The sequence below is a fragment of the Lissotriton vulgaris genome, chromosome 5, assembly GCF_964263255.1.
Source record: "Lissotriton vulgaris chromosome 5, aLisVul1.2, whole genome shotgun sequence".
In the NCBI taxonomy this organism is placed as follows: domain Eukaryota; kingdom Metazoa; phylum Chordata; class Amphibia; order Caudata; family Salamandridae; genus Lissotriton; species Lissotriton vulgaris.
In genome coordinates this window covers 1533469795-1533494970 of record NC_141693.1, presented here as the reverse complement: position 1 = coordinate 1533494970, position 25176 = coordinate 1533469795, and positions in this window count along the sequence as shown.

Genomic DNA, 25176 nt, shown 5'->3' with positions numbered 1-25176 from the left:
CTGTTGGCCTGGACATCGTTCTTGTGAGATTGAGGAGAACGACTGTTGTGGAATATATATATATATACATATATATATATATATATATATATTCACTGAAAAAAACAATAGGTTTCACACCAGTTATAGTTAGCTGCAAATTTTACTGACATAAAACCCTTGAAATTCCACGTTATAGTTAGTTGGACTCACTATAACTTGCGCGTGTAATGCACTGCTGATGACGTCACATATTACATCACTCATGACGTGGTCAGTGACATGATCGTGACGTATCGCATAGCCGCGTCCGCGTGATACGCACGGCGTAAGCGCACCGGGAAGCACTTGAGCGAATACGATCGCGCAACGTAAAATTCTGACGCGCTTACACGACGCGACCCGGGGCGCGCCCGAGGGCGTTTCGCGTAAGCGCGTCGGTCATGTGACCTAAAAATAACACTTTTAATTGGTGCACAACAGTTTTACTTTCATAATGATGAAATCCCTGGTCTTGTGACCTGAAAATAACACTTCTCATTGGTTCAGGCCTTTTTTGTTCCAAATGATGAAAGACCCCACCTTTTTCCTTATTCTGACTTTGTCCTTTGACTGAGGAAGACCTGTTTCAGTAATAGAGAGAGAACTATATTGTACTTTCTAATGGCTACTGTAGCTGCAACAGCTGGAGCATCTGCACCACCACCACAACCACCAAGAGGACCACCACAACAGTACATTGGTGGTCAAGAAGAGGAGGAGGAGGAAGAGGAGGATGGGAGAAGATGGCTGCCTGAACAAAATACCCAATACAAGCCCAAGTCACACATTGTATGGGAGTTTTTTTCACTCCCAGAGGGCAAGAAAAAAGTGAATGCGGTTGGTGGACTTGGCCCTTAAGGCAGGTTCACCCCTAATCTTTTTGCCTTAGATCTGTGATCTGTGTGGATGATTTTTTGGTCTGTGCGCACTTTTTCCCTGTGTCCCAGAGTAAAGTGCATGCATGTAGTTAGGCTGGCCTGCTCTCCCATAGGGATGCATGGGGAATGTCTGTGTCCCTAGTAGTTCCTGATGCGTGGGGAGTGCATGCTCGAATTTGGTATGTGCGAGTTTGTGGGAATGAATGCTTCGCAATGGTGTATGTGGTATGTGTGTGTCATGTGTAGAAATTAAGCATGGGCGGATTTTGCGGATCCACGATCCGCAGATTTTGCGGATTTGCGGATCGTGGATCCGCAAAATCCGCGGATTTTGTGGATTTGCGGATCGTGGATCCGCAAAATCCGCGGATTTTGCGGATTTGCGGATCCGCGGATTTGGGGCGGGCTTCCATGCGAGTGCACATGCCTCTTGTGTGCATAAAAGGTCAGAGAAAGATCAGTTCAGCAGATGAAGAGAAAGAAGCCCCTGGTCACAAGAACAGCACGGGTATTGTGCTCGTGAAAGTCAAGGATGCAAAGGCCTCTGTACAACATCACAGCTGATTTTCCACGGTAGAGTTGGGAAGAAGGCACACCTGTCCAGCCTCGACAACGCTCACGATTGTTTTTGGGCTAATGAATGAGTCACTGAATTTGAGCATCAACTAGTTCGAGCGACCATGTGTGTGTTACTATGCAATCGCCCCGAAGGGCGCAGGGGTCCTTTGAGTGAGCTGTCCATCATAGTGGGTGAATGGCGGGAAGACGGTGCAAACCGTGAGTGTGTGGGTGGGGCCAAACGTGCGGGGCTTCCATGCGAGTTCACATGCCTCTTGTGTGCATAAAAGGTCAGAGAAAGATCATTTCAGCAGATGAAGAGAAAGAAGCCCCTGGTCACAAGAACAGCACGGGTATTGCGCTCATGAAAGTCAAGGATGCAAAAGCCTCTATCCAGCATCACAGCTGATTTTCCACGGTACATTTGGGAAAAGAAAGCACACCAGCCTGGCCTGTTGTAACTATTTTACGATGGCGCCGGCAAGCTGCCAGCGCCATCCGAAAATAGTTACTAAATTAGCTTCAACAGGAAGCTCTAATAGATAAAATCGAGCACCTGCTTTATTTTATCTATTAGAGCTTCCTGTTGAAGCTAACTTAGTAACTATTTTAGGATGGCGCTGGCAGCTTGCCGGCGCCATCGTAAAATAGTTACAACAGGCCAGGCTTCAACTTTTGCCCCCGGATCCGCCGCTCGCGGATTTGCGAATTCTCTGTAAATTCGCGGGAGTTCGCAGATCTCGAATTTACCGAAAATTCGCAAAATCCGCGAGCGGAACGGATTTTAAGCTCATACTTAGTAGAAATGCCAATTCTAGGATTTGGCATATTACTGTAAAATATGCCTGCAGTGTGATTGGCTGGAGCTGGCTGGTGAGCCTGGCTCCAGGAAGCCTGGATGGGTCTGCCCGGTGGTGAGTGTGAGATTAGCATGTTGATGGCTTGGGAGGAGTGCACCTGGTCCCTGATGGGCCTGGACTTTCCCCAGACAATGCTGGCTCCACCCCCTGTAGTGCGGCTGATGTCCCTAGCCCTGCCAGTGAATAGAGAGGGTGGTTGAGGTAAACAGAGTACTTCAAAACCAGCTGCGACTGGTTTTCCCCCACCCTACACCCTGAGACAAAGGGATTTTACTGTATAAGAAGGGGCTGTGTCCCCATACAAGTTGTTCTTTGGTTTTCTTCCAGGATCCTTGCCAGAGGGGGCTGTTGCTGCTGCTGGGGCCAGGAGGACTGCCACTTGGACTGTCTCCCTGCCTGGAGACCCAGTGTGCTGGCTCTGGCCCTGCCTTGCCGCTCTGCCTGCCTCCAGACCCTGCTGGAGCTGTTGCTGTGCCTGGAAGTGCTTCTACTTGATTTATAGCGCTAGGAGCGCTTTCCTTGTGCCCCAGCGCTCAATAGCGCTTTGCTTATATTTCTGGCGCTGGAGAGCGCTGTGCTTAGCCCCTAAGCGCTTGGGAGCGCTTTGTGAGCAGCCGGTGCCCACCCGGCATTTGCCCGCTGGGATTGCCGATTTGCGGCGCATCGCGAGTGCCTACCTCGCTTCATATTTAATTTCGAAGCCGGAGCCCACCCGGCATTGCCCCGTTCTTGGGTTTGTAATTACCACGAGGGAGCCCACTCCTCGGGTACTGAGAGCCCGCCTGCCTGCCTGATACGAGCCGCCGCGCTGCCCGCGGCGCCCCGGAAGTATTTGGCCGACCGGCCAATCACTGCGCGGCCCCCTCGAGGCTGACCGGAAGTCCCGCCCCGCAGCCGAGCAGCGAGGAGAGGAGCGACGGAGGGTGCAGGCAGGGCTCCGTGGTCAGGAGGAGAGCCCCGCCGCCCCAAGGAGAAATGCCGACGCCCGCCTGGCTCCCCGAGTGCCAGGAGGACCCAGCGAGACACCCGGTGAGTGCGGGGGCGTTCCTCTTTGTTTTCCGAGCGGCCCCAGTTGGCAGAGGGTCGCTCCAACGACGCCTGCATTCTTGGTGTGTGGAGCCCCGAGGCTCCTAGGGGGTATTTCTTCGAGCCCGAGAGGCTCGCCGGGCATTACTTGATCCTGAGTCCCCCGTGAGGGACTCCAACGAAGCCTGCCAGTAAGATTGGAGCCCCGAGGCTCCTGGGGGCAAGTTGTGTGTGTTGAGCCAGCGAGGCTCCGACGACGGCGATTTGTTGGCGAGCCTGCGAGGCTCACAGCCCCTCATTACTTTAGAGCGCTGAGCTCTTGAGTGCACATTGTTCTACGAGCCCAGCGAGGCTCCAGCCCACACATTGATTTAGAGAGAGGCTCGGGGGGCATTTTCATGATTTTGAGAGCGCTGAAGCTCTAATTTGCGCATTTGCTTGGCGAGCCCCTGAGAGGCTCCTTGTCCACTTTGTTCTTGAGCCCACCTGGCGCCAACGGTTGCCCAGTTCAGAATTACAAATGTCCAGCACTTAGTGGACAGTTGCTACGTTTAGACTTGTGGTTTGTGCTGCCTGCGCAGACCCCCTGACATTGAGACTCAGGGCATTCCGCCCCTTTCGAGGCCAGTTGGCCTGAGGGACATTTTGAGTGTTGTGCTGTGTGCACCCCGCGCATTGTGATTTCTTTGTATGTGATTCTTGCGCAAAATGTTCTAATCTGCACCTCTGTGTTTTAATACCTCATGTGCAATTGTTGATGTCCCACTTTATGTTTATCCCCTTTGTTAGGTGTGCCCTGCATAGAGGATTGTTGACGTCCCACTTTATGTTTATCTCCTTTTGCTGACCTGCATAGAGGATTGTTGATGTCCCATTTTATGTTTAGGTTTCCTTCCCTTTGCTAAGAGTGAATTGCTTAGGTGTTGGTATTCCTTCCTTAGGTCCTACTGATAAGGTCCTAGTTACCTTCGTGATTTACCTACAGTGTTCTAGGGTTGCGTAGGAGGTATTTACTCTTAACCAGTGATTACTGGATGTGTGCGACATGTACAATTTTGGTGCTAATCATTCTATGTTTATGTCCTAAGTGTATACCTACCCGTATTATTTTCTAACAAGTGCCTACCCCTGACAGTGGTCCATGTGGCCCTGTCCTGTACATAATTCCCTTATAAATTCTGTCCGTGCCCCTGGCACATTGTAAAGTTTGCGTGTGTTATCTAATGTGTTTTTTATTATAATACAAAGGCTATTTTTTTATATATAACCTTGTGTGGAGTTTTTCTTTGTGGTGGGCCTTGGGTGTTGTTGCTGGGGTGCGTGCGCAAATACTTAACTCATACCGCCTCCAAGTTTAGCCTTGACTGCTCGCGCCATGTACCTAGAGGGTGAGTAGGGGTTACCTTGGTGTGTGACTCCCTTGCCCTGACCTTAGGAATGGTGATCCCTGACTGACCTTGACGCAAGTCTTGGCCAGCCAGGGTCCCGTTTCTAACAGTGGCCAAGGTAACTTGCCTAATCTGTAAAGAACAACTCTCAAGGGGCAACCCAAACAAAAAGTATTCCTTTGGTAACAATACCTTGATTCGACATATGATCCGTAAGCACCCTAACAACTATTCTCGTGCAGAGCTCAGGGAACTGGCCAGTAACCTCCCCCAGTCTTCAAGGACCACCTCCCAAAGAAACAAAACCACTTCATCGGGACCAGAAACATCAGAGATGATGCCTTGTATTCAGCAACGATTTGCTGATTTTAAAATCACTTGTATTGAATGTGGCAAGCTTATCGCCTATGGGGAAAAGAGCGTAAAGCTCATCGTCCTTGCTGGAGACAATCACAAATGCCCCAAAAAGAAGTAATTTTTTCAGTTTTTTGTTTTTTGCTCCAGTTGAGCCAGTTTCAATTCCATTTTTTTTGTTTCTCCCCCTAAAAAAATACAAAAAAAATATAAAACTGTTTTGAAAAGCCAAAAAAAGGACAAAATGTTCAAAAAACATTAAAAAAAATAAAAAACAACAAAAAGAAGAAAAACACCAGTTCTTTTTAGAACTACCTCCAATTTATAAAAAAAAAAGGCTGCAGGACACCTTTATAGCCCCCACATCAAACCTAGGGGGTCAGGGGGGTCTACTCTGCCCCCTTATGGTCATTTCTCCATTTGTTTTGGCCACCTCTTGTGTCTCGATCTTACCGAGACACAAGATGGCGGCCACTCCGGACTGTTTCGAATGTTTACAGACACCCGAGAGCCAATCAGCTTTCCGTGGGCACCTCGCGTGTCGCGCCCGCTGCGCTCCCCGGTGCGCGTACTGGGGTGCTGCCATAGATATATATAGTGAGTAGTAGAGAGTGAGTAGTAGAGAGAGAGTAGTAGAGAGTTTTAGAGAGTGAGCAGTAGACAGTGAGTAGTAGACAGTGAGTAGTATAGAGTAGTAGAGCATGAGTAGTAGAGAGATATTAGTAGAGAGTAGTAGAGAGTGAGTAGTAGAGAGTAGTAGAGAGTGAGTAGTAGAGAGTAGTAGAGTAGTAGATAGTGAGTAGTAGAGAGTAGTAGAGAGTGAGTAGTAGAAAGTGAGTAGTAGAGAGTAGTAGAGAGAGAGCATAGTAGAGAGTAAGTAGTAGAGCGAGAGAGTAGTAGAGAGTAGTGGAGAGTGAGTAGTAGAAAGTGAGTATCAGTAGAGAAGTAGAGTAGTAGACAGTGAGTAGTAGAGAGTGAGTAGTAGAGAGTAGTAGAGTAGTAGATAGTGAGTAGTAGAGAGTAGTAGAGAGTGAGTAGTAGAGAGTGAGTAGTAGAGAGTAGTAGAGAGAGAGCATAGTAGAGAGTAAGTAGTAGAGCGAGAGAAGTAGAGAGTGAGTAGTAGGGAGAGAGTAGTAGAGAGTGAGTAGTAGAGAGTAGTGGAGAGTGAGTAGTAGAAAGTGAGTATCAGTAGAGAAGTAGAGTAGTAGACAGTGAGTAGTAGAGAGTGAGTAGTAGAGGGTAGATGAGTAGTAGAGAGTAAGTAGTAGAATGAGTAGTAGAGTAGTAGAGTGAGTAGTAGAGAATGAGTAGTAGAGAGCAGTAGAGAGAGAGTAGTAGCGAGTGAGTAGTAGAGAGTGAGTAGTAGAGAGAGAGTTGTGGAGAGTGAGTAGTAGGGAGAGAGTAGTAGAGAGTGAGTAGTAGAGAGTAGTAGAGAGTGAGTAGCAGAGAGTGAGTAACAGAGAGTAGTCGAGAGAGCATAATAGAGAGTGAGTAGTAGAGAGTAGTAGCGAGTGAGTAGTAGAGAGTGAGTAGTAGAGAGAGAGAAGTAGAGAGTGAGTAGTAGGGAGAGAGTAGTTGAGAGTGAGTAGTAGAGAGAGAGAAGTAGAGAGTGAGTAGTAGGGAGAGAGTAGTAGAGAGTGAGTAGTATAGAGTAGTAGATAGTAATGGAGTAGGAGAGAGTGAGTAGTAGAGAGTAGTAGAGTGTGAGTAGTAGACAGTGAGTGAAACTTGGGCGACGCAGTTTCCGGATCTGATTGCTTCTTGTCTGGTAAACTCTAGCAACCTTTCGATAGTAGGTGATTTAAATATCCATTTTGATAACCTACAGAATAACATAGGCATAAATCTGATTGATTACTTGGCAGCCATGCACCTAACAATATGCAATACGGGGGCTACTCATAGAGGTGGCCATCTACTGAACCCTATCTTCTCCAGCCTTCCTCAGCTTCAATGTTCCCCCGCTCTGCCTCTACATTGGCCAGTCCATTTTCTTACTAATTTTAGCCTGTCGGCCCCTGTGATTCCTGTTCCTCCTAATTCAACAGTCCTGTATGGTAATAGGAACTGGAGGAAACTTGATATGAATCTTCTAAATTCCACTTTAGACTCTAAACTAAATGATGTAGACTCGGACGATATGGAACAGTGGCCATAGAGACCGACAGGTGGTTATGGAGGCCATTGATGCTTGTCTGCCACTTGCACACAAGAAAGTCAAAGCCCATAATACCCCTGTACTATGGCCTAATGACTCATTGAAAGCTACAAAATCCAAATGTAAATGTTTCAAGCGCCTTTGGAGGAGGGATTATTCTCCAGCGGCGGGTCAGAAGTACAGGAGGAAACTCCGGATTTATCACAAAGATTGTATTGCAGCTAGAGCCGTTTTTGTGGCGAAGTCCATTTTGGCAGCCACAAATAAATCCAGAACAATATTCAACTTAGTTAAAGAACTAGCGGGCTCTCAAACCATTGCTGAACCCCTCCCCCTGAGTAATGTCCAATGTGAAGAACTGGCTTGCTTTTTCACAAGCAAGTTGACAACATCTATTCTGATATCTCCAAACAACAGCCGGGGCTTGTGGTAAGGAACTCTGAGTCTGACTCTATGGATGGGTACTCTTCCTCCCAGCCATATCTGTCGTATGAACCACTCATTTCCTGGCCTGAGATGAATGTTCAAGTCCTTCAAGAGATAATAGGGAAATTGAAATCTGGATCTCCAGTCTGTCCCCTTCCAACCTCTGTTCTCAAACTCCTTGACACCCAGCAACTCTCGGTAATCTGCAAGACACTCAACCGATCCCTATCCATGGCCACTGGTCCCACTATGTGGAAACATGCCATGGTTTCACCTTTGTTGAAGAAACCAATGGCTGATCCAAAAATGTTGGCCAACTTTTGTCCCATCTCCCCCCTGCCTGCTTTCTCCAAAATCCTGCCCATTATACAGAAGCCAATGACATACTCCATCCTACGCAGTCGAGCTTCCGTTCTGGCTTTTCGACTGAGACTACACTAATGGGGTTGTCGGAATATTTGCGTCAACTAGTGGATAAAGGGGACTCTGCTCCGCTGATCCTACTCGACCTCAGTGCAGCGTTCGATACCATCTCCCATAGTATCGTGGTAAAATCCCTCTCTGCCTCTGGTGTGAGGGGCAAGGCCTTAGATTGGATTGTTTCATTTTTGACCCAAAGAACATTTCAAATAACCTCAAACACTGGGTCATCTATCATCCATCTATCCCCTTATGGAGTTCCCCAGGGCTCGGTGCTTAGTCCCACTTGCACAGATCGCCGAATCAGAAGGCCTGACCATGTTTACATATGCGGATGATTCGCAAATCATCTTCTCACTCTCAAACACAGATGGGAATTGCTCTTCTCCTTTGCAGGCAGGTCTAAGTAAAATTAATACATGGATGAGGGAAAACCTACTGAAGCTCAATGGTGACAAAACGGAGGTTCTCATCCTTGGCCCAAATCCGGATCTTTGGAACACCAGTCACAGGCCTCCAGAAATGGGATCTCTTCTCATGCCGTCGGACCATGTGCGAAATTTGGGCATCATTGACAAAGGCCTCACCATGCAGCCTCAAGTTAGGAAGTTAACAGCCACCATCTTGAGATGGCTCAGAAAAATCATATGGATGTTGCCTGGAGACACGCAAAAATCTGTAGTCAATGCCCTCATTACCTCGCGGCTTGACTACGGAAATGCCCTCTATTTAGGGTCCTCACAAGCTGTTGTGCGACCTCTCCAGCTCGTGCAAAACGCCGCAGCTAGACTGCTGTGCAAGTGCCACAGGAGAGAACGTATGTCAGGGCATCTCATGGCTTTGCACTGGCTCAGAATCGAAAACAGAGTCAAGTTCAAGACCCTGAGTTTCATGCATAGAAATAAATTTGGCTCTGCCCCGAGATATCTAAAAACTCTGGTGCACGCCTACCTTCCTGCCCATTGTCTAAGATTCTCTTCGCAGGGCCTTTTCAGCGTGCCTAAAGTCCGTCTGGCCAGGATGAGTGGAAGGTCCTTCTCACTCTTGGGACCAAAGTTGTGGAATTCCCTCCCCCTCAACTAACGCACAGAAACAAGCTATGTCCAGTTTCGCAAAGCCATATAGACCTGGCTGTTTAATCAATAACTTGTCGCTGCCTTGCATCAGAGTATTATGACCTACTCAACAGCTTTCTATTTTCAGCGTCGGGAAACCCTTTTTGGGTAGCTGTCGCGCTTTAAAAGCTCAAAAAATAAATAAATGAATAAATAGAGAGTGAGCAGTAGAGAGTGAATAGTAGAGAGTGAGTAGTAGTGAGAGAGCAGTAGAGAGTGAGTGGTGGAGAGTAGTAGAGTGAGTAGTAGAGTGTAAGTAGTAGAGAGATAGTAGTAGAGAGTGAGTAGTAGAGTAGTAGAGAGTGAGTAGTGGAGAGTAGTAGAGAGTGAGTAGTAGAGAGTGAGTAGTAGAGAGAAGTAGAGTAGTAGAAAGTGAGTAGTAGAGAGTGAGTAGTAGACAGTAAGTAGTAGAGAGAGAGTAGTAGAGAGTGAGTAGTAAAGTAGTAGAGTGAGTAGTAGAGAGTGAGTAGTAGAGAGTAGTAGAGAGAGCGTAGTAGAGAGTGAGTAGTAGAGAGAAGTAGCGAGTGTGTAGTAGAGAGTGAGTAGTGGAGAGAGAGTAGTAGAGAGTGAGTAGTAGGGAGAAAGTAGTAGAGAGCGAGTAGTAGAGAGCAGTAGAGAGTGAGTAGCAAAGAGAGAGTAATAGAGAGAAGTAGAGAGTGACAAGTAGAGAGTAGTAGAGAGTGAGTAGCAAAGAGAGAGTAGTAGAGAGTAGTAGAGAGTAGTAGAGAATAGTAGAGAGAGTAGTAGAGAGTAAGTAGTAGAGAGTGAGTAGTAGAGAGTAGAAGAGAGTGAGTAGTAGACAGTGAGTAGTAGAGAGTAGTAGAGAGTGAGTAGTAGAGAAATAATAGTAGAGAGTAGTAGAGAGTGAGTAGTAGAGAGTAGTAGAGAGTGAGTAGAAGAGAGTGAGTAGTAGAGAGTAGTATAATAGTAGAAAGTGAGTAGTAGAGAGTAGTAGAGAGTGAGTAGTAGAGAGTAAGTGGTAGAGAGAGAGTAGTGGGGAGTGAGTAGCAGAGAGTGAGTAGCAGAGATTAGTAGAGAGAGCGCAGTAGAGAGTGAGTAGTAGAGAGGAGTAGCAAGTGAGTAGTAGAGAGTGAGTAGTAGAGAGAGAGTAGTATAGAGTGAGTAGTAGGGAGAGAGTAGTAAAGAGTGAGTAGTAGAGAGTAGTAGAGAGTAGTAGAGAGTGAGTATTAGACAGTGAGTAGTAGAGAGTGAGCAGTAGAGAGTGAGTAGTAGAGAGAGAGCAGTAGAGAGTGAGTTGTGGAGACTGTGAGTTGTAGACAGTGAATAGTAGAGGGGAGTAAAGATTGAGTGAGTAGTAGAGTGTGAGTAGTAGAGTGATTAGTAGAGAGTAGTAGAGAGTGAGTTGTAGAGAGTAAGTAGTAGAGAATAGTAGTAGAGAGTGGTAAAGAGAAGTAGAGAATGAGTAGTAGAGAGTGAGTACTAGAGAGTACTAGCGAGTGAGTAGTAGAGAGTGAGTAGTAGAGAGAAAGTATTAGAGAGTAGTAGAGAGCGAGTAGTAGACAGTGAGTAGTAGACAGTGAATAGTAGAGGGTAGTAGAGAGTGAGTAGTAAAGAGATAATAGTAAAGAGTAGTAGAGAGTGACTAGTGGAGAGTAGTAGAGAGTGAGTAGTAGAGAGTGAGTAGTAGAGAGTGAGTAGTAGAGGGTAGTAGAGTAGTAGAAAGTGAGTAGTAGAGAGTAGTAGAGAGTGAGTAGTAGAGATTAAGTAGTAGAGAGAGATTAGTAGATAGTGAGTAGTAGAGTGAGTAGTAGAGAGTGAGTAGTAGAGAGTAGTAGAGAGAGCGTAGTAGAGAGTGAGTAGTAGAGAGTAGTAGCGAGTGTGTAGTAGAGAGTGAGTAGTAGAGAGAGAGAGTAATAGAGAGTGCGTAGTAGGGAGAGAGTAGTAGAGAGTGAGTAGCAGAGAGTGAGTAGTAGACAGTGAGTAGTAGACAATGAGTAGTATAGAGTAGTAGAGAGTGAATAGTAGTGAAATAATAGTAGAGAGTAGTAGAGAGTGAGTAGTAGAGAGTAGTAGAGAGTGAGTAGTGGAAAGTGAGTAGTAGAACATAGTAGAGAGTGAGTAGTAGAGAGTAAGTGGTAGAGAGAGTAGTAGAGAGTGAGTAGTAAAGTAGTACAGTGAGTAGTAGAGAGTGAGTAGTAGAGAGTAGTAGAGAGAGAGCATAATAGAAAGTGAGCAGTAGAGAGTGAGTAGTAGAGAGTAGTAGAGAGTGAGTAGTAGGCAGTGAGTAGCAGAGAGAGAGAAGTAGAGAGTAGTAGAGTAGTAGACAGTGAATATTAGAGAGTGAGTAGTAGAGAGTTGTGGAGTAGTAAAGAGTAAGTAGTAGACAGTAGTAGCGAGTGAGTAGTAGAGAGTAAGTAGTAGAGAGAGAGAGTAGTGGAGAGTGAGTCGTAGGGAGAGAGTAGTAGAGAGTAAGTAGTAGAGAGTAGTAGAGAGTGAGTAGCAGAGAGTGAGTAACAGAGAGAGTATTAGAGTAGTAGACAGTGAGTAGTAGAGAGTGAGTAGTACAGGGTAGTGGAGTCATAGAGAGTAAGTAGTAGAGAGTGAGTATTAGAGAGTGAGTAGTAGAGTAGTAGAGTAGTAGGGTTAGTAGTAGAGAATGAGTAGTAGATATTAGTAGAGAGAGCAGAGTAGAGAGTGAGTAGTAGATAGTGAGTAGTAGAGAGTGAGTAGTAGAGAGAGAGTAGTGGAGAGTGAGAAGTAGGGAGAGAGTAGTAGAGAGTGAGTAGTAGAGAGTAGTAGCGAGTGAGTAGTAGAGAGTGAGTAGTAGAGAGAGAGTAGTAGAGAGTGAGTAGTAGGGAGAGAGTAGTAGAGAGTGAGTAGTATAGAGTAGTAGAGAGTGAGTAGTAAAGAGTAGTGGAGTAGGAGAGAGTGAGTAGTAGACAGTGAGTAGTAGAGAGTGAGCAGTAGAGAGTGAATAGTAGAGAGTGAGTAGTAGAGAGAGAGCAGTAGAGAGTGAGTGGTGGAGAGTAGTATAGTGAGTATTAGAGTGTGAGTAGTAGAGAGATAGTAGTAGAGAGTGAGTAGTAGAGTAGTAGAGCGTGAGTAATAGAGAGTAGTAGAGAGTAGTAGAGTGATTAGTAGAGGGTAGTAGAGAGTGCATAGTAGAGAGTGCATAGTAGGGAGTAGTAGTAGAGAGTGTCAGAGAGTTGTAGAGAATGAGTAGTAGAGAGTGAGTACTAGAGAGAAGTGGCGAGTGAGTAGTACATAGTGAGTATTAGAGAGAAAGTAGTAGAGAGTAGTAGAGAGTAGTAGAGAGCGAGTAGTAGACAGTGAGTAGTAGACAGTGAATAGTAGAGGGTAGTAGAGAGTGAGTAGTAGAGAGATAACAGTAGAGTAGTAGATAGTGAGTAGTGGAGAGTAGTAGAGAGTGAGTAGTAGAGAGTGAGTAGTAGAGAGTAGTAGGGTAGTAGAAAGTGATTAGCAGAGAGTAGTAGAGAGTGAGTAGTAGAGAGTAAGTAGTAAAGAGAGAGTAGTAGAGAGTGAGTAGTAGAATAGTAGAGTGAGTAGTAGAGAGTGAGTGGTAGAGAGTAGTTGAGAGAGTGTAGTAGAGAGTGACTAGTAGAGAGTGAGTATTAGAAAGTAGTAGAGAGTGAGTAGTAGAGAGTGAGTAGCAGAGAGAGAGTAGTAGATAGTAGTAGAGTAGTAGACAGTGAATATTAGAGAGTGAGTAGTAGAGAGTTGTGGAGTAGTAAAGAGTAAGTAGTAGACAGTAGTAGCGAGTGAGTAGTAGAGAGCAAGTAGTAGAGAGAGAGAGTAGTGGAGAGTGAGTCGTAGGGAGAGAGTAGTAGAGAGTAAGTAGTAGAGAGTAGTAGAGAGTGAGTAGCAGAGAGTGAGTAACAGAGAGAGTATTAGAGTAGTAGACAGTGAGTAGTAGAGAGTGAGTAGTACAGGGTAGTGGAGTCATAGAGAGTAAGTAGTAGAGAGTGAGTATTAGAGAGTGAGTAGTAGAGTAGTAGAGTAGTAGGGTTAGTAGTAGAGAATGAGTAGTAGATAGTAGTAGAGAGAGCAGAGTAGAGAGTGAGTAGTAGATAGTGAGTAGTAGAGAGTGAGTAGTAGAGAGAGAGTAGTGGAGAGTGAGAAGTAGGGAGAGAGTAGTAGAGAGTGAGTAGTAGAGAGTAGTAGCGAGTGAGTAGTAGAGAGTGAGTAGTAGAGAGAGAGTAGTAGAGAGTGAGTAGTAGGGAGAGAGTAGTAGAGAGTGAGTAGTATAGAGTAGTAGAGAGTGAGTAGTAGAGAGTAGTGGAGTAGGAGAGAGTGAGTAGTAGACAGTGAGTAGTAGAGAGTGAGCAGTAGAGAGTGAATAGTAGAGAGTGAGTAGTAGAGAGAGAGCAGTAGAGAGTGAGTGGCGGAGAGTAGTATAGTGAGTATTAGAGTGTGAGTAGTAGAGAGATAGTAGTAGAGAGTGAGTAGTAGAGTAGTAGAGCGTGAGTAATAGAGAGTAGTAGAGAGTAGTAGAGTGATTAGTAGAGGGTAGTAGAGAGTGCATAGTAGAGAGTGCATAGTAGGGAGTAGTAGTAGAGAGTGTCAGAGAGTTGTAGAGAATGAGTAGTAGAGAGTGAGTACTAGAGAGAAGTGGCGAGTGAGTAGTACATAGTGAGTATTAGAGAGAAAGTAGTAGAGAGTAGTAGAGAGCGAGTAGTAGACAGTGAGTAGTAGACAGTGAATAGTAGAGGGTAGTAGAGAGTGAGTAGTAGAGAGATAACAGTAGAGTAGTAGATAGTGAGTAGTGGAGAGTAGTAGAGAGTGAGTAGTAGAGAGTGAGTAGTAGAGAGTAGTAGGGTAGTAGAAAGTGATTAGCAGAGAGTAGTAGAGAGTGAGTAGTAGAGAGTAAGTAGTAAAGAGAGAGTGGTAGAGAGTGAGTAGTAGAATAGTAGAGTGAGTAGTAGAGAGTGAGTGGTAGAGAGTAGTTGAGAGAGTGTAGTAGAGAGTGACTAGTAGAGAGTGAGTAGTAGAAAGTAGTAGAGAGTGAGTAGTAGAGAGTGAGTAGCAGAGAGAGAGTAGTAGATAGTAGTAGAGTAGTAGACAGTGAATATTAGAGAGTGAGTAGTAGAGAGTAGTAGAGTAGTAGAGAGTAAGTAGTAGAGAGTGAGTAGTAGAGAGACAGTAGTAGAGAGTGAGTAGTAGGGAGAGAGTGGTAGAGAGTGAGTAGTAGAGAGAGAGTAGCAGAGAGAGAGTAGTACAGAGTAGTAGAGTATTAGACAGTTAGTAGAAGAGAGTGAGTAGTAGAGAGTAGTGGAGTCATGGAGAGTGAGTAGTAGAGAGAGAGTAGTGGATAGTGAGTAGAAGAGAGTGAGTAGTAGAGAGTGACTAGTAGAGAGTGAGTAGTAGAGAGTGAGTGGTGGAGAGTAGTAGAGTGAGTAGCAGAATGTGAGTAGTAGGGAGTAGTAGAGAGTAAATGTAAATGTAAATGTACAGGAATTTATATAGCGCAAATTACCGAGCGGTTTCTAAGCGCTTGCTTAGGGAACCCGTCCTGGTATTCCCCTGTGAGATAACCCCGGCAGGGTATCCGCAAGGTGAAAGTCAGGCATCCCGCTGCGAGGGGCCATTGTGGAGATTAAACAAGCTATTGCCCAGAGTCGCAGAGTGTGAACACGTGAATCGAGTAGGCACCAGAGCGAGAATTGTCGAGTGCATGGACATTTTTAGGACTCAAGACCCCACCGAGCCGGGAATTGAACCCTGGTCCCCGGCTGACCTCTGCTTCCAGGTCTGCCTCCTCTAACCAGTGAGCCACACTTGTTCACAGAGTGAGTAGTAGAAAGTGAGTAGCAGATAGAGAGTAGTAGAGTAGTAGACAGTGAGTAGTAGAGAGTGAGTAGTAGAGGGTAGTGGAGTAGTAGAGAGTAAGTAGTAGAGAGTGAGTAGTAGGGAGTGAGTATTAGAGTAGTAGAGAGTGAGTGATAGAGAGTATTAGAGAGTAGTAGAGTGATTAGTAGAGAGTAGTAGAGAGTGAGTAGTAGAGAGTAAGTAGTAGAGAGTAGTAGAGAATGAGTAGTCAAGTCAAAATTCTTTATTCGACTGACAGAAATGCAGTCATAAAAGCACAAGAAATACAATGATATACAATTCATTCGTAAAAATGTTTTCATAAAAAAGTTTTTCAGCAGACGCGTCTAAAGAGGGCAATTCAGGAGAGGATACTATAGACCAGTATAAAAGTACTTAATCGTGACATGGTTACATATATAATACAGTTCAACTTAGGATCATCCTTCCATGCTTAATCTAAACTTCAAGGCTGTTTTTAAAAACTTGCAAGTAAAAAAAGTGCTTTCGTCATGTAACATTTGGAGATATAAAAGTGCAGGCTTGATTTGCACGAAGTTCAATTTTTTAAGCAAGGGTTTTAAAAACATATTTCGTGGACTCGAGTAATAAGAACACAGGAATAAAAAGTGAGCCAAGTCTTGCGGAGACTTGTTGTCGCAGCCGCAAGCTGGCAACACTTGACCTCTGTGGGCTCCACTCGGTACAGCTAAGAGCAAATGGTAGAGACCAAATCGGAATCTGCTCAACAGAAAGCGCTCATGTCTGGATATGTTCCATGATAAGTATGGTTCAGAGAGCACGCAAGTCTTGGTTAATGTGTGGCTCCTTACGCTGGTCTTTTTTAGCTCAAATTCTTCCCTGTCAAGTTGTCGTTTTAAGATGAAAGTGTCTTTTACAAAATTAACATCTTTCTTGGTGGTATACTGGGGTGTTAGGTAAAGGTACAATCTGCCCAGTTCTTTACAACAGTTTCTTATGTATTTCAGCCAGGGTATCTTGAGTTGCCCTTCCCAAGTGAGGGCTTCAGCGAGGATGTTATGTGTCAGTGGTATAGAAACATTACGCCAACAGTTTAACCAGCAGAGCAGAGGATTTGCAGCTATTTTATCTCCCAGGTACGGTGTGCCTAATTCCTCGTGTACAGAGAAATTAGCGGTGCTTTTTGGTAAACACAGGACCTGTTTCAAGAAGTTATTTTCAAGGGTCACCAGGGCATCTACTGGTAAGAAGCCCCACAGATCACTACCGTAGCATGCAACCGCAACGCTTTTTGCCTGGTATAGCTTCATTACAGCGGACACTGGCATATTACCCAGTTTGCGTGCAAAGTCCATTATTCCAGTGTTTGTCCTTAGTATTTCGCCTTTCTTTTTGATTATGGCAGGGCCCCAAGAAAGTTTGTGATCAAACAATACTCCTAAATAAGAAAATGTTTTTGTTGGCGGTATGTTTTCCCCATTGACTGAGAAGGGGTATCGTTTTTTGGGAGTTGAACCGACCGTCATAACGAAAGATTTGGAGTTATTGATGTTCAGGCCACGTGAGGACATAAATTGGAAAAAGGAATCCAGTAACTTTTGGAGTCCGAGTGCTGTTCTAGATAGAAGAACGGCGTCGTCCGCGTATAGCAGAACCGGCACGCCTGTTTTCCCGATACGTGGATAGTCCGTGTCAGTTTTTAGCAGATACTCTTCGAGTCCATTTATATATAGATTAAAAAGAAAAGGTGCTAAAATACAGCCCTGCCTGACTCCCCGGTTGATTTTAAAATCTCTCGTTACTTTTAAGTCTTTTGTGTAGCGGACATTTGCACGAGTGTCTTTGTGTAGGTCAGCCAGAAAGTTGATCAAATTGTTTTCAACGCCCATGTTTTGCAGGACTTCCCATAGTTTACTCCTGTCGACACAATCAAAGGCCGAAGTAAGGTCCATGAAGGCCATGTATAAGGTTCCATCTCTTGCTTGAGTGTATTTGCCACTTATTAGATATAAATTCAGACACTGAGTAGTTGTTGCATGACCTGGTCTGAAACCATACTGGGCAGGGGTCATTATATTATTTTGTTTGGCCCACGCATTCAGCCGGTTTAGAAGGACCCCACCCACTACCTTTGCAACAGAGTTTATCAGGGAGATTGGTCTGTAACAAGCCGCTTTTTTTCTGTCGCCCTTTTTATATACAGGGATGATGGTGGATGCTCCCCAGGACTTAGGAGCCCCCACTTCAGCCCCAGCATTAATGACAGTGGTAAGGATTGGTGCCCATAAAGTGATGTTAGATTTAAATAGGTCTGGTGGAAGACCATCAAGGCCCGGGGCTTTATTACTAGAAAGACCATGTATCCCTAGTTCGATTTCTTTAGTTGAAAAATGTAGAGGACTGCTTTCAGGAAGATGAGGTGGTTCCAAAGACTGTGGAGCGTCACTCTTAAAGATGGATCCAAAGTGGGTGATCCAGTCATTCTCCGGTATGACTGTACCGAGGCTTTCAGCATTTGGGTCGTTAAAAAGTGGTTTGTTGATTATATTCCAAAACTTTGAGCTGTTGCCCAAAGTTGATGGGTCGAGCAAAGATTCCCACGTCTTAATTTTGATAGATTTTTTGCGTGATGCAAGGGCGTTTTTATAATCTGCTCGAAGGGCCTTGATAAGTACAGAGTCTCTCGGTTTCTTTTTGAGGGCAGCTTTTAGTTTACGATTTGCTGAAGAACAGGTGTGATCAAACCAACGGGGGTGTTGGGCGGTTGTTCCCTTGGTGGATACAGTCAGTAGTTGGTCAATCCTTTTGGACACCACTGCAAAGGCAGATAGAATAGATTCCGGGGGAGCGGAATTTGTGGCACAGAGCTTAAGTTCAGGTTCACAGTGTATGGCAACGGTCTCATATAGTTTATCACTATCTACCAGGTTCCATTTCAAGCGGCGGTTATTGTTGACCGGCTTAAGTACCCCTGGATCCTTGATGTTTTTTCGGAGTACAAAAGAGCTGCATTGTAGCTCAAGTTGCAGGGGGTTGTGATCACTGTAAATACTGACAAGTATATCAAAATTTAGAGAATGAGTAGTAGGGAGTGAGTACTAGAGAGTAGTAGCGAGTGAGTAGTAGAGAGTGAGTAGTAGAGAGAAAGTAGTAGAGAGTGAGTAGTAGACAGTGAGTAGTAGACAGTGAATTGTAGAGAGTAGTAGAGAGCGAGTAGTAGAGAGATAATAGTGGAGAGTAGTAAAGAGTGAGCAGTAGAGAGTAGTAGAGAGTGAGTAGTAGGGAGTCTCCAAGAAAATGGCCTGCTCCGCTCCGCTCCTTCCCTGAAAGTTTGGGGGTTATTTGTCAACTGGGGTCAGAGATAAAAGGGAGGTCCCAAAACGTGTTTTCCTCATGCAATTTTCTATAGGGACATTTAGCCAGCACTACAGCCCGAACGGCTGAACGGAATTACACCAAATTTGGCAGAGAGGTAGAGTTTGTTTCGCAGATTGTGCTTTTTGTTACATGGTGTAAATCTGTTCAGTAGTTCCTGAGAAAATCAAAAGTAAAATCATAGTGTTATCTAGAGACGAAGTACTGTACACGTACGGAAATCCGGACAATTACGAGCACAAGCTGCATGTTGATTGGATGTCAACTGTCTGTCAACACTCCAAACCAGGAAGTGTTGGCAGCCATCTTGTGCCTCGGTAGAACCGAATCACAAGAAAACAGTAAAACAAAGTTGAAAAAAAAAGGAAAGGGGGCAGTGTAGAAATATCCTGACCCTCTAGGCCTGCTTTGGGGGTCCCATGTTGATTTTTAGGTCCAAATTATTTATTTATTTTCAAAAATAAAAAAATGCGGGGTACGTGTATGGTACTCGTATTCGATGGAAAAGTAAAAAAAAACTAGAAGTCTGTTTTATTCTTAATTAGCCCCTGGGGGGCCAAATATCAGGGGCAATTTTTTTTCTATATTAGGGGGCGCAGAGGGGTACCTCTGCCTCGGGGATCGCCATCTACCGGGGCTTTAACTATATGTATGCAGGGGGGCTCATTGCCCCCCAGAGACCCAGGGACCACCACTCCCTGGGACCTCTTTTTATTTAATAAAAGCTGTTTGGGCTGGTTTCAAGCCCCCCACACTTGCCCCGGGGACTGCCACCTCCTCTGGGCTCTAATATAGAAAATAGGGGGGGACCACCCAGCCCCGGGTACTACCACCCCTCGGGGCTTTTGAATGATGGGAGGGGGGCTGCCCAGCCCCCTTCCTGGAGCCTTTGATGGCCCTGGGGACCACCACTTTTCAGGGCCAGCTTCTGCAGTGTCCCAGGATGCCTACAGTGCCGCCTTCTGCAGTGCCCGGGGTGACGAAAAGCAATGCCGGCTCCCGAAGGCTGGGACCATGGGGGTTTTGGGGATCATAAAAAACAGTTCTTTTCAGAACTAACTTTACTGGTCAAAAAAAAGCTATATTTTTATGATAGTTTGTAAAACTTTCCGTTTTTTTGTTTTCTGCACCAGTAGTATTCTCTACGCATGCGCAGCCTCGTTCAAAACCCACGCTTCTTTGTTTTTCTTCAAGTTCGCCAAGCAAACCTCTCCTCATTTCAGTTATAACATTTTCCGCTTTCTTCTGCCGGATCGTATGGCTCATCCCCTGCTATACTTTTGTCATATATTAATAATCGTATTCTATCTATATTTATTTGAAACGTATTGCCGAGGCGCCAAACGTTAATTACATACTCCGTCCTCCGCCATTTTAGTTGTTTTCCTCCGTTATTTTTATTATACCTGCTACTTTCAATTTACCCCCGCCTATCTTCCCATGAGATTTCCTGCCACAGACACCACGGTGTTTGTCCTTGGCTTCCGATCTTATCAGACTTGGTCACACGCATACCTAAAAACTAATTTGAAGCACATAAGGCACAGCCATTACAACGCGTGACCGTCACCGCCACCGCCACCACAAAGCCATTACCGTGCTAGTTGTAAAAGCATGTGTGTTAAAGGCATGCATGGTAAAGCCATATCCGTGTTAATGACTTTGTGGTGACGGTCACGCGTGGTTTTGATCGCGGTGTAATGGCTGTTTCCCCCAGGACACTGCAGGAACCGGGTCTGGGCGTGGCGGACTGCAGGACATCAGGCGGTGGGCCACGCAGCCTCCCTCACACAATATAGAAATCTAGAAATCTCTGCGGGGGTGGTTGTTTTCATGGTTTGAGGGGCATCATTGAGGCCCATACAGTTAATTTTGTAGGGGGGTAAGTTTGCACGTGAAAATGTCGCAAGAGGTTTGTAAATATAACTGATTGTACAGCCTGTACTTTTCAACCCTACTGTCAAACATCTTACTATAGTACTTCAAAATATAAATATTATTTTTGTGGTGGACCTTCACCCCCCCACGTAACTTAAAGATAATATAATAAACTACTAGAAAAATAACTTGAATAAAACAGTATTATACACAAATTTTGATATGGACTCCAAAAGATGTAGGATAGGTAATCTGCAAAAGAAAAAAGAAAAAAAGAGTTTAAAGTTATGTAGATGTGACTAAATAAGGTGAAGCATTACAAGTAAAGGAAACACTACGATTTTACATGTGTAATGTGCCTAGTACATTTCACTTCTGTTATTGTCTCGCGTTCAAGTGGTGTCTATATGGAAGTGCCTATTGCGTTACGGACACAAAAGTGGCACAACGGGATTTTTAAATACGCTGATTATTTCTGATGCATTGCAATGGAGGCATTGTATATCTAGGCCGCTGTGCTTACCTTGCTTTGCCCGCTCCCCGCCTCCCAGCTGAAGCGCCCTCGCCCCTCCCCCCACCATCCATTTATGGCCAATGCCTCCACGCGCAGCGTCCACGCGCTTCGGACACGCCGAAGGTGCGCCAAAGGTAAGCCCGTCTACGCCCGTCCGCGCCTGGACCGCGCCCAGCGCCAGACCCCCTGCCTCTTGCGCTGCCCAGCCCCCCCGCATTACCTACGATGCCACCACCCTCCTAGCCCTTAACCCCGGTCGCGCCCCCAACTGCGTCCAAGCCGCTCCTGGACACACCCATGGACCGTTCTCCTGCCTCTCCTGCAAATTCAGCGGCACCGTCAACGTCTACGCTCCGACCACACCACAGATTCCCGACCCCAACCACCTAGAATGCATCCTTCTCAACACCCGGTCGGTCCACAGGCACGCCATTGACCTTTGGAACCTACTAGACACCATCTCTCCAGACGTCGCCTTCCTAACGGAAACATGGATGAACGCCTCCTCCGCCCCCGACATCGCCATCGCTATCCCTGACGACTATAAGATTACACGCAAAGACCGCACCGACCAAACAGGAGGAGGAATCGCTATCGTCCACAAGAAATCAATCCGCATCTCAACCAGTTCTGACGCCAACCTCGCCAACTCCGAACACCTCCACTTCCAGATCCACATCGACCCCAAGACCACACTCAGAGGCACCCTCCTCTACAGACCACCAGGACCCCGCGCAAAATTCAGTGAAGACATCACGGACTTCATCACCCCACACGCGCTCCCCTCCAAAGACTACATCCTCCTGGGAGACCTCAACTTCCACCTTGAGAAGATCAACGACCGCAACACCGCCACCCTCTTAGACAACCTCGCCAACCTCGGACTTAAACAACTGGTCACTTCCCCCACCCACATCGCAGGTCACACACTCGACCCCATCTTCACCTCTAGCAACCATGTCTCTTTCAACCACACTACGGAGCTCCTCTGGACTGACCACAGCTGCGTCCACTTCACCTACAACAAGCCGAAACCCATCATCCACCTCCAACCAACTCTACAAAGAAACTGGAACAAAATCACCACGGAACAGATCTCCTCATCGCTCCTTCAAACCTCCCCAGCCCTCTCTTCTAACGCCAACGAAGCCGCCTCCAACCTCACCCTTTGGTTATCCAACACCGCCGACACCTTAGCACCACTGAAAAAACGCCAACACAAAATCAAGAAGGCCTCATGGTTCAACGAGGACCTCAAGAAATCCAAGAAACTATGCCGCTCCCTTGAAAAGGCCTGGAAAAAAGACTCATCCACCAGCAACAAGGACGCCTTCAAAAACGCCATCCGTACTCACCACCAACTGATCCGAAAAGCTAAAAAAACAGCATTCAAGGATCGACTCGACAACAACGCCCACAACAGCAAGGAACTTTTCAACATCGTCAAGGAATTTTCCAACCCCTCGGCCAACTCCAACGACATCACCCCCTCTCAAACCCTCTGCGACTCCCTAGCCTCTTTTTTCCACAACAAGATTGCTGACATCCACAACAGCTTTGACAACCAACCCGGAAGCCAACCCACCCTACCATCAACTGACTATCTTCCCCCCATTAACACCCTTAACGCCTGGAACCCAATCACCACTGAAGACACCATCCGCCTGATGAATTCCATCCACTCTGGATCCCCCACAGACCCATGCCCTCACCACATCTTCAACAAAGCAGACTCCGTCATAGCTCCGCACCTCCGAGACGTCATCAACTGCTCCTTCAACTCCGCTACCTTCCCAGAAGACTGGAAACACGCTGAACTCACCGCCCTTCTGAAAAAACCAACAGCTGACCCCACCGAACTCAAAAACTACCGCCCCATCTCACTTCTTCCATTCCCGGCCAAAGTCATCGAGAAAGCTGTCAACAACCAGCTCGCCGCCTTCCTCGAAGCAAACAAATCCCTCGACTCCTCACAATCTGGCTTCCGAGCAAAACACAGCACTGAGACCGCCCTCATCGCAGCAACAGACGACATTCGAACTCTACTGGACAATGGAGACACAGTCGCCCTCATCCTCCTCGACCTCTCTGCAGCCTTCGACACAGTCTGCCACAGCACCCTTTTACAGCGCCTCAGAAACATCGGAATCCAAGGAAAGGCACTGGATTGGATCACCTCGTTCCTCTCCGGAAGAACCCAGAGAGTCCGCCTCCCACCATTCAAGTCCGAGGCCTCTGAAATCATCTGCGGCGTACCACAAGGATCCTCACTCAGCCCCACCCTCTTCAACGTATACATGAGCCCCCTCGCGACCATCGCCCGCCAACACAACCTCAACATCATCTCTTACGCGGACGACACTCAACTGATCCTTTCTCTCACCAAGGACCCCAGCACCGCCAAAACTAACCTACACGAAGGAATGAAAGAAGTCGCCGAATGGATGAAACAAAGCCGTCTGAAACTGAACTCAGACAAAACAGAAGTCCTCATCTTAGGTAAATCCCCCTCTGCATGGGACGACTCCTGGTGGCCGGAAGCCCTCGGAAAAGCACCCATCCCGACAGACCACGCACGGAACCTTGGCGTCATCCTGGACTCTTCACTTTCAATGAACAGACAAGTCAGCGCCGTATCCTCATCCTGCTTCAACATCCTTCGCATGCTCAGAAAAACATTTCGCTGGATCCCCACCGAAACAAGGAAAACAGTCACCCATGCTCTGGTCACGAGCCGACTGGACTACGGAAACACCCTCTACGCAGGTACCACCGCCAAACTCCAGAAGAAACTACAACGAATCCAAAACGCCTCAGCCAGGCTCATATTAGACATCCCACGCAATGAACACATCTCTGGCCACCTGAAAGACCTCCACTGGCTACCCGTCAATAAGAGGATTACTTTCCGACTGCTTACCCACGCACACAAATCACTCTACGACATCGGACCAGATTGCCTCAACCCTCGACTGTCCTTCTACACCCCCTCCCGCCAACTTCGCTCTTCCAGCCAAGCATTCGCCACTGTCCCTCGCATCAACAAAACCACCATGGGAGGCAGATCCTTCTCATACCTGGCTGCCAAAACATGGAACTCACTCCCCGCTTACCTTCGCCTCACCCAGAATCACCTAGCGTTCAGAAAACAACTTAAAACGTGGATATTTGACAAATAATCCCCCTCCCCTCCCCAAGCGCCTTGAAACCCTCTGGGTATGTAGTGCGCTATATAAATTTTATGACTTGACTTGACTTGACTGCGGCCACCAGAATTCATAACTTAAATCTAACTCTACTTGTCAAAGTATATTCAAAACGTTGTAGACAATTCCATTGATGTTGCTCGATATGTCGTGACGGCTTCTAAAGAATGTTTGGAGAAGCAAAGAAAAGAACATTTGATTAATTAAAATAAACTGAGTTACGAAACTTCCGACAAAAGTGAATTTTATTGTGAGTTCTTAAAATTGCGTACCTACACTATTGCACTCCATTAACTCGCAGAGTCTGGAGTTGAGAGTTTTTCTTGAAAAGTCAGACGCAGATGTACAAGCTTCTTACGCCACTTTTCACATGTTAAAAGTGTCACAAAAGTGGTTCAATAAGCTTATAGATATGTTCCTCAGACTATTGTAACCTATCTTTTGTCACTGTTAGGAGGTACGCACTCTCTCCTTTCACAGATAATTTGTTGTTCAAGAGAAAGAAGCTTCTTTGCTCACCTTGTGCCGGTGCCGTCATTCAAAGAGGGTGCACCACTTGTGGAAGCAGGCTTCTCAGTCGTTGTTGCAATGGTTATGCATCATCGCAGAATACACAAACTTAGAGCTTGTAGGTTTCTTTTGTGGGGGTTTCGTCAATTTATAAAACACAACCTGTAAGATAATAAGGTATTTAACATTGTGTGTAATTTTTTTATGAAACGAGAGAAGAAAGAAGAGAGTGACTGAAAACAATACTCGCAGGTCACTTTTCTGTCACCGGTGATTTTTACCACGTGCTGGACACAATGCACCCTGAAGCTGTACATCTAAAAGATAATAAAAGAAAGATGTTATGATTGGTAATTGTTACCATATTAATTTGGAGTTAGATAACATTGCACTTTTATACATTTTCCTTCTCACATTTCTACGAACTATTTGTATTGGTAATATTCCGGACATTTCTGCGATTATAAAAACGTTCCTGCTATTGGGAAAAAAATGTATAAATGTAAATTAATACACTATATAGGAGAGCGTTTGTCTAAAACGCTAAGTCGCGTTTTTGTATCTAGTCTGCTACAACCGTGACTCCTTCCGTTGCGTACTCAAGCCTCACTGCTCACCTTTTCATGGAAAAGACACATTCTGTATGATGTAGTCCCGGTCTCCAAGAAAGAAGTCTCATATATGGTGCCGAGTCTTGATATCTCTATGGCTAATGACATA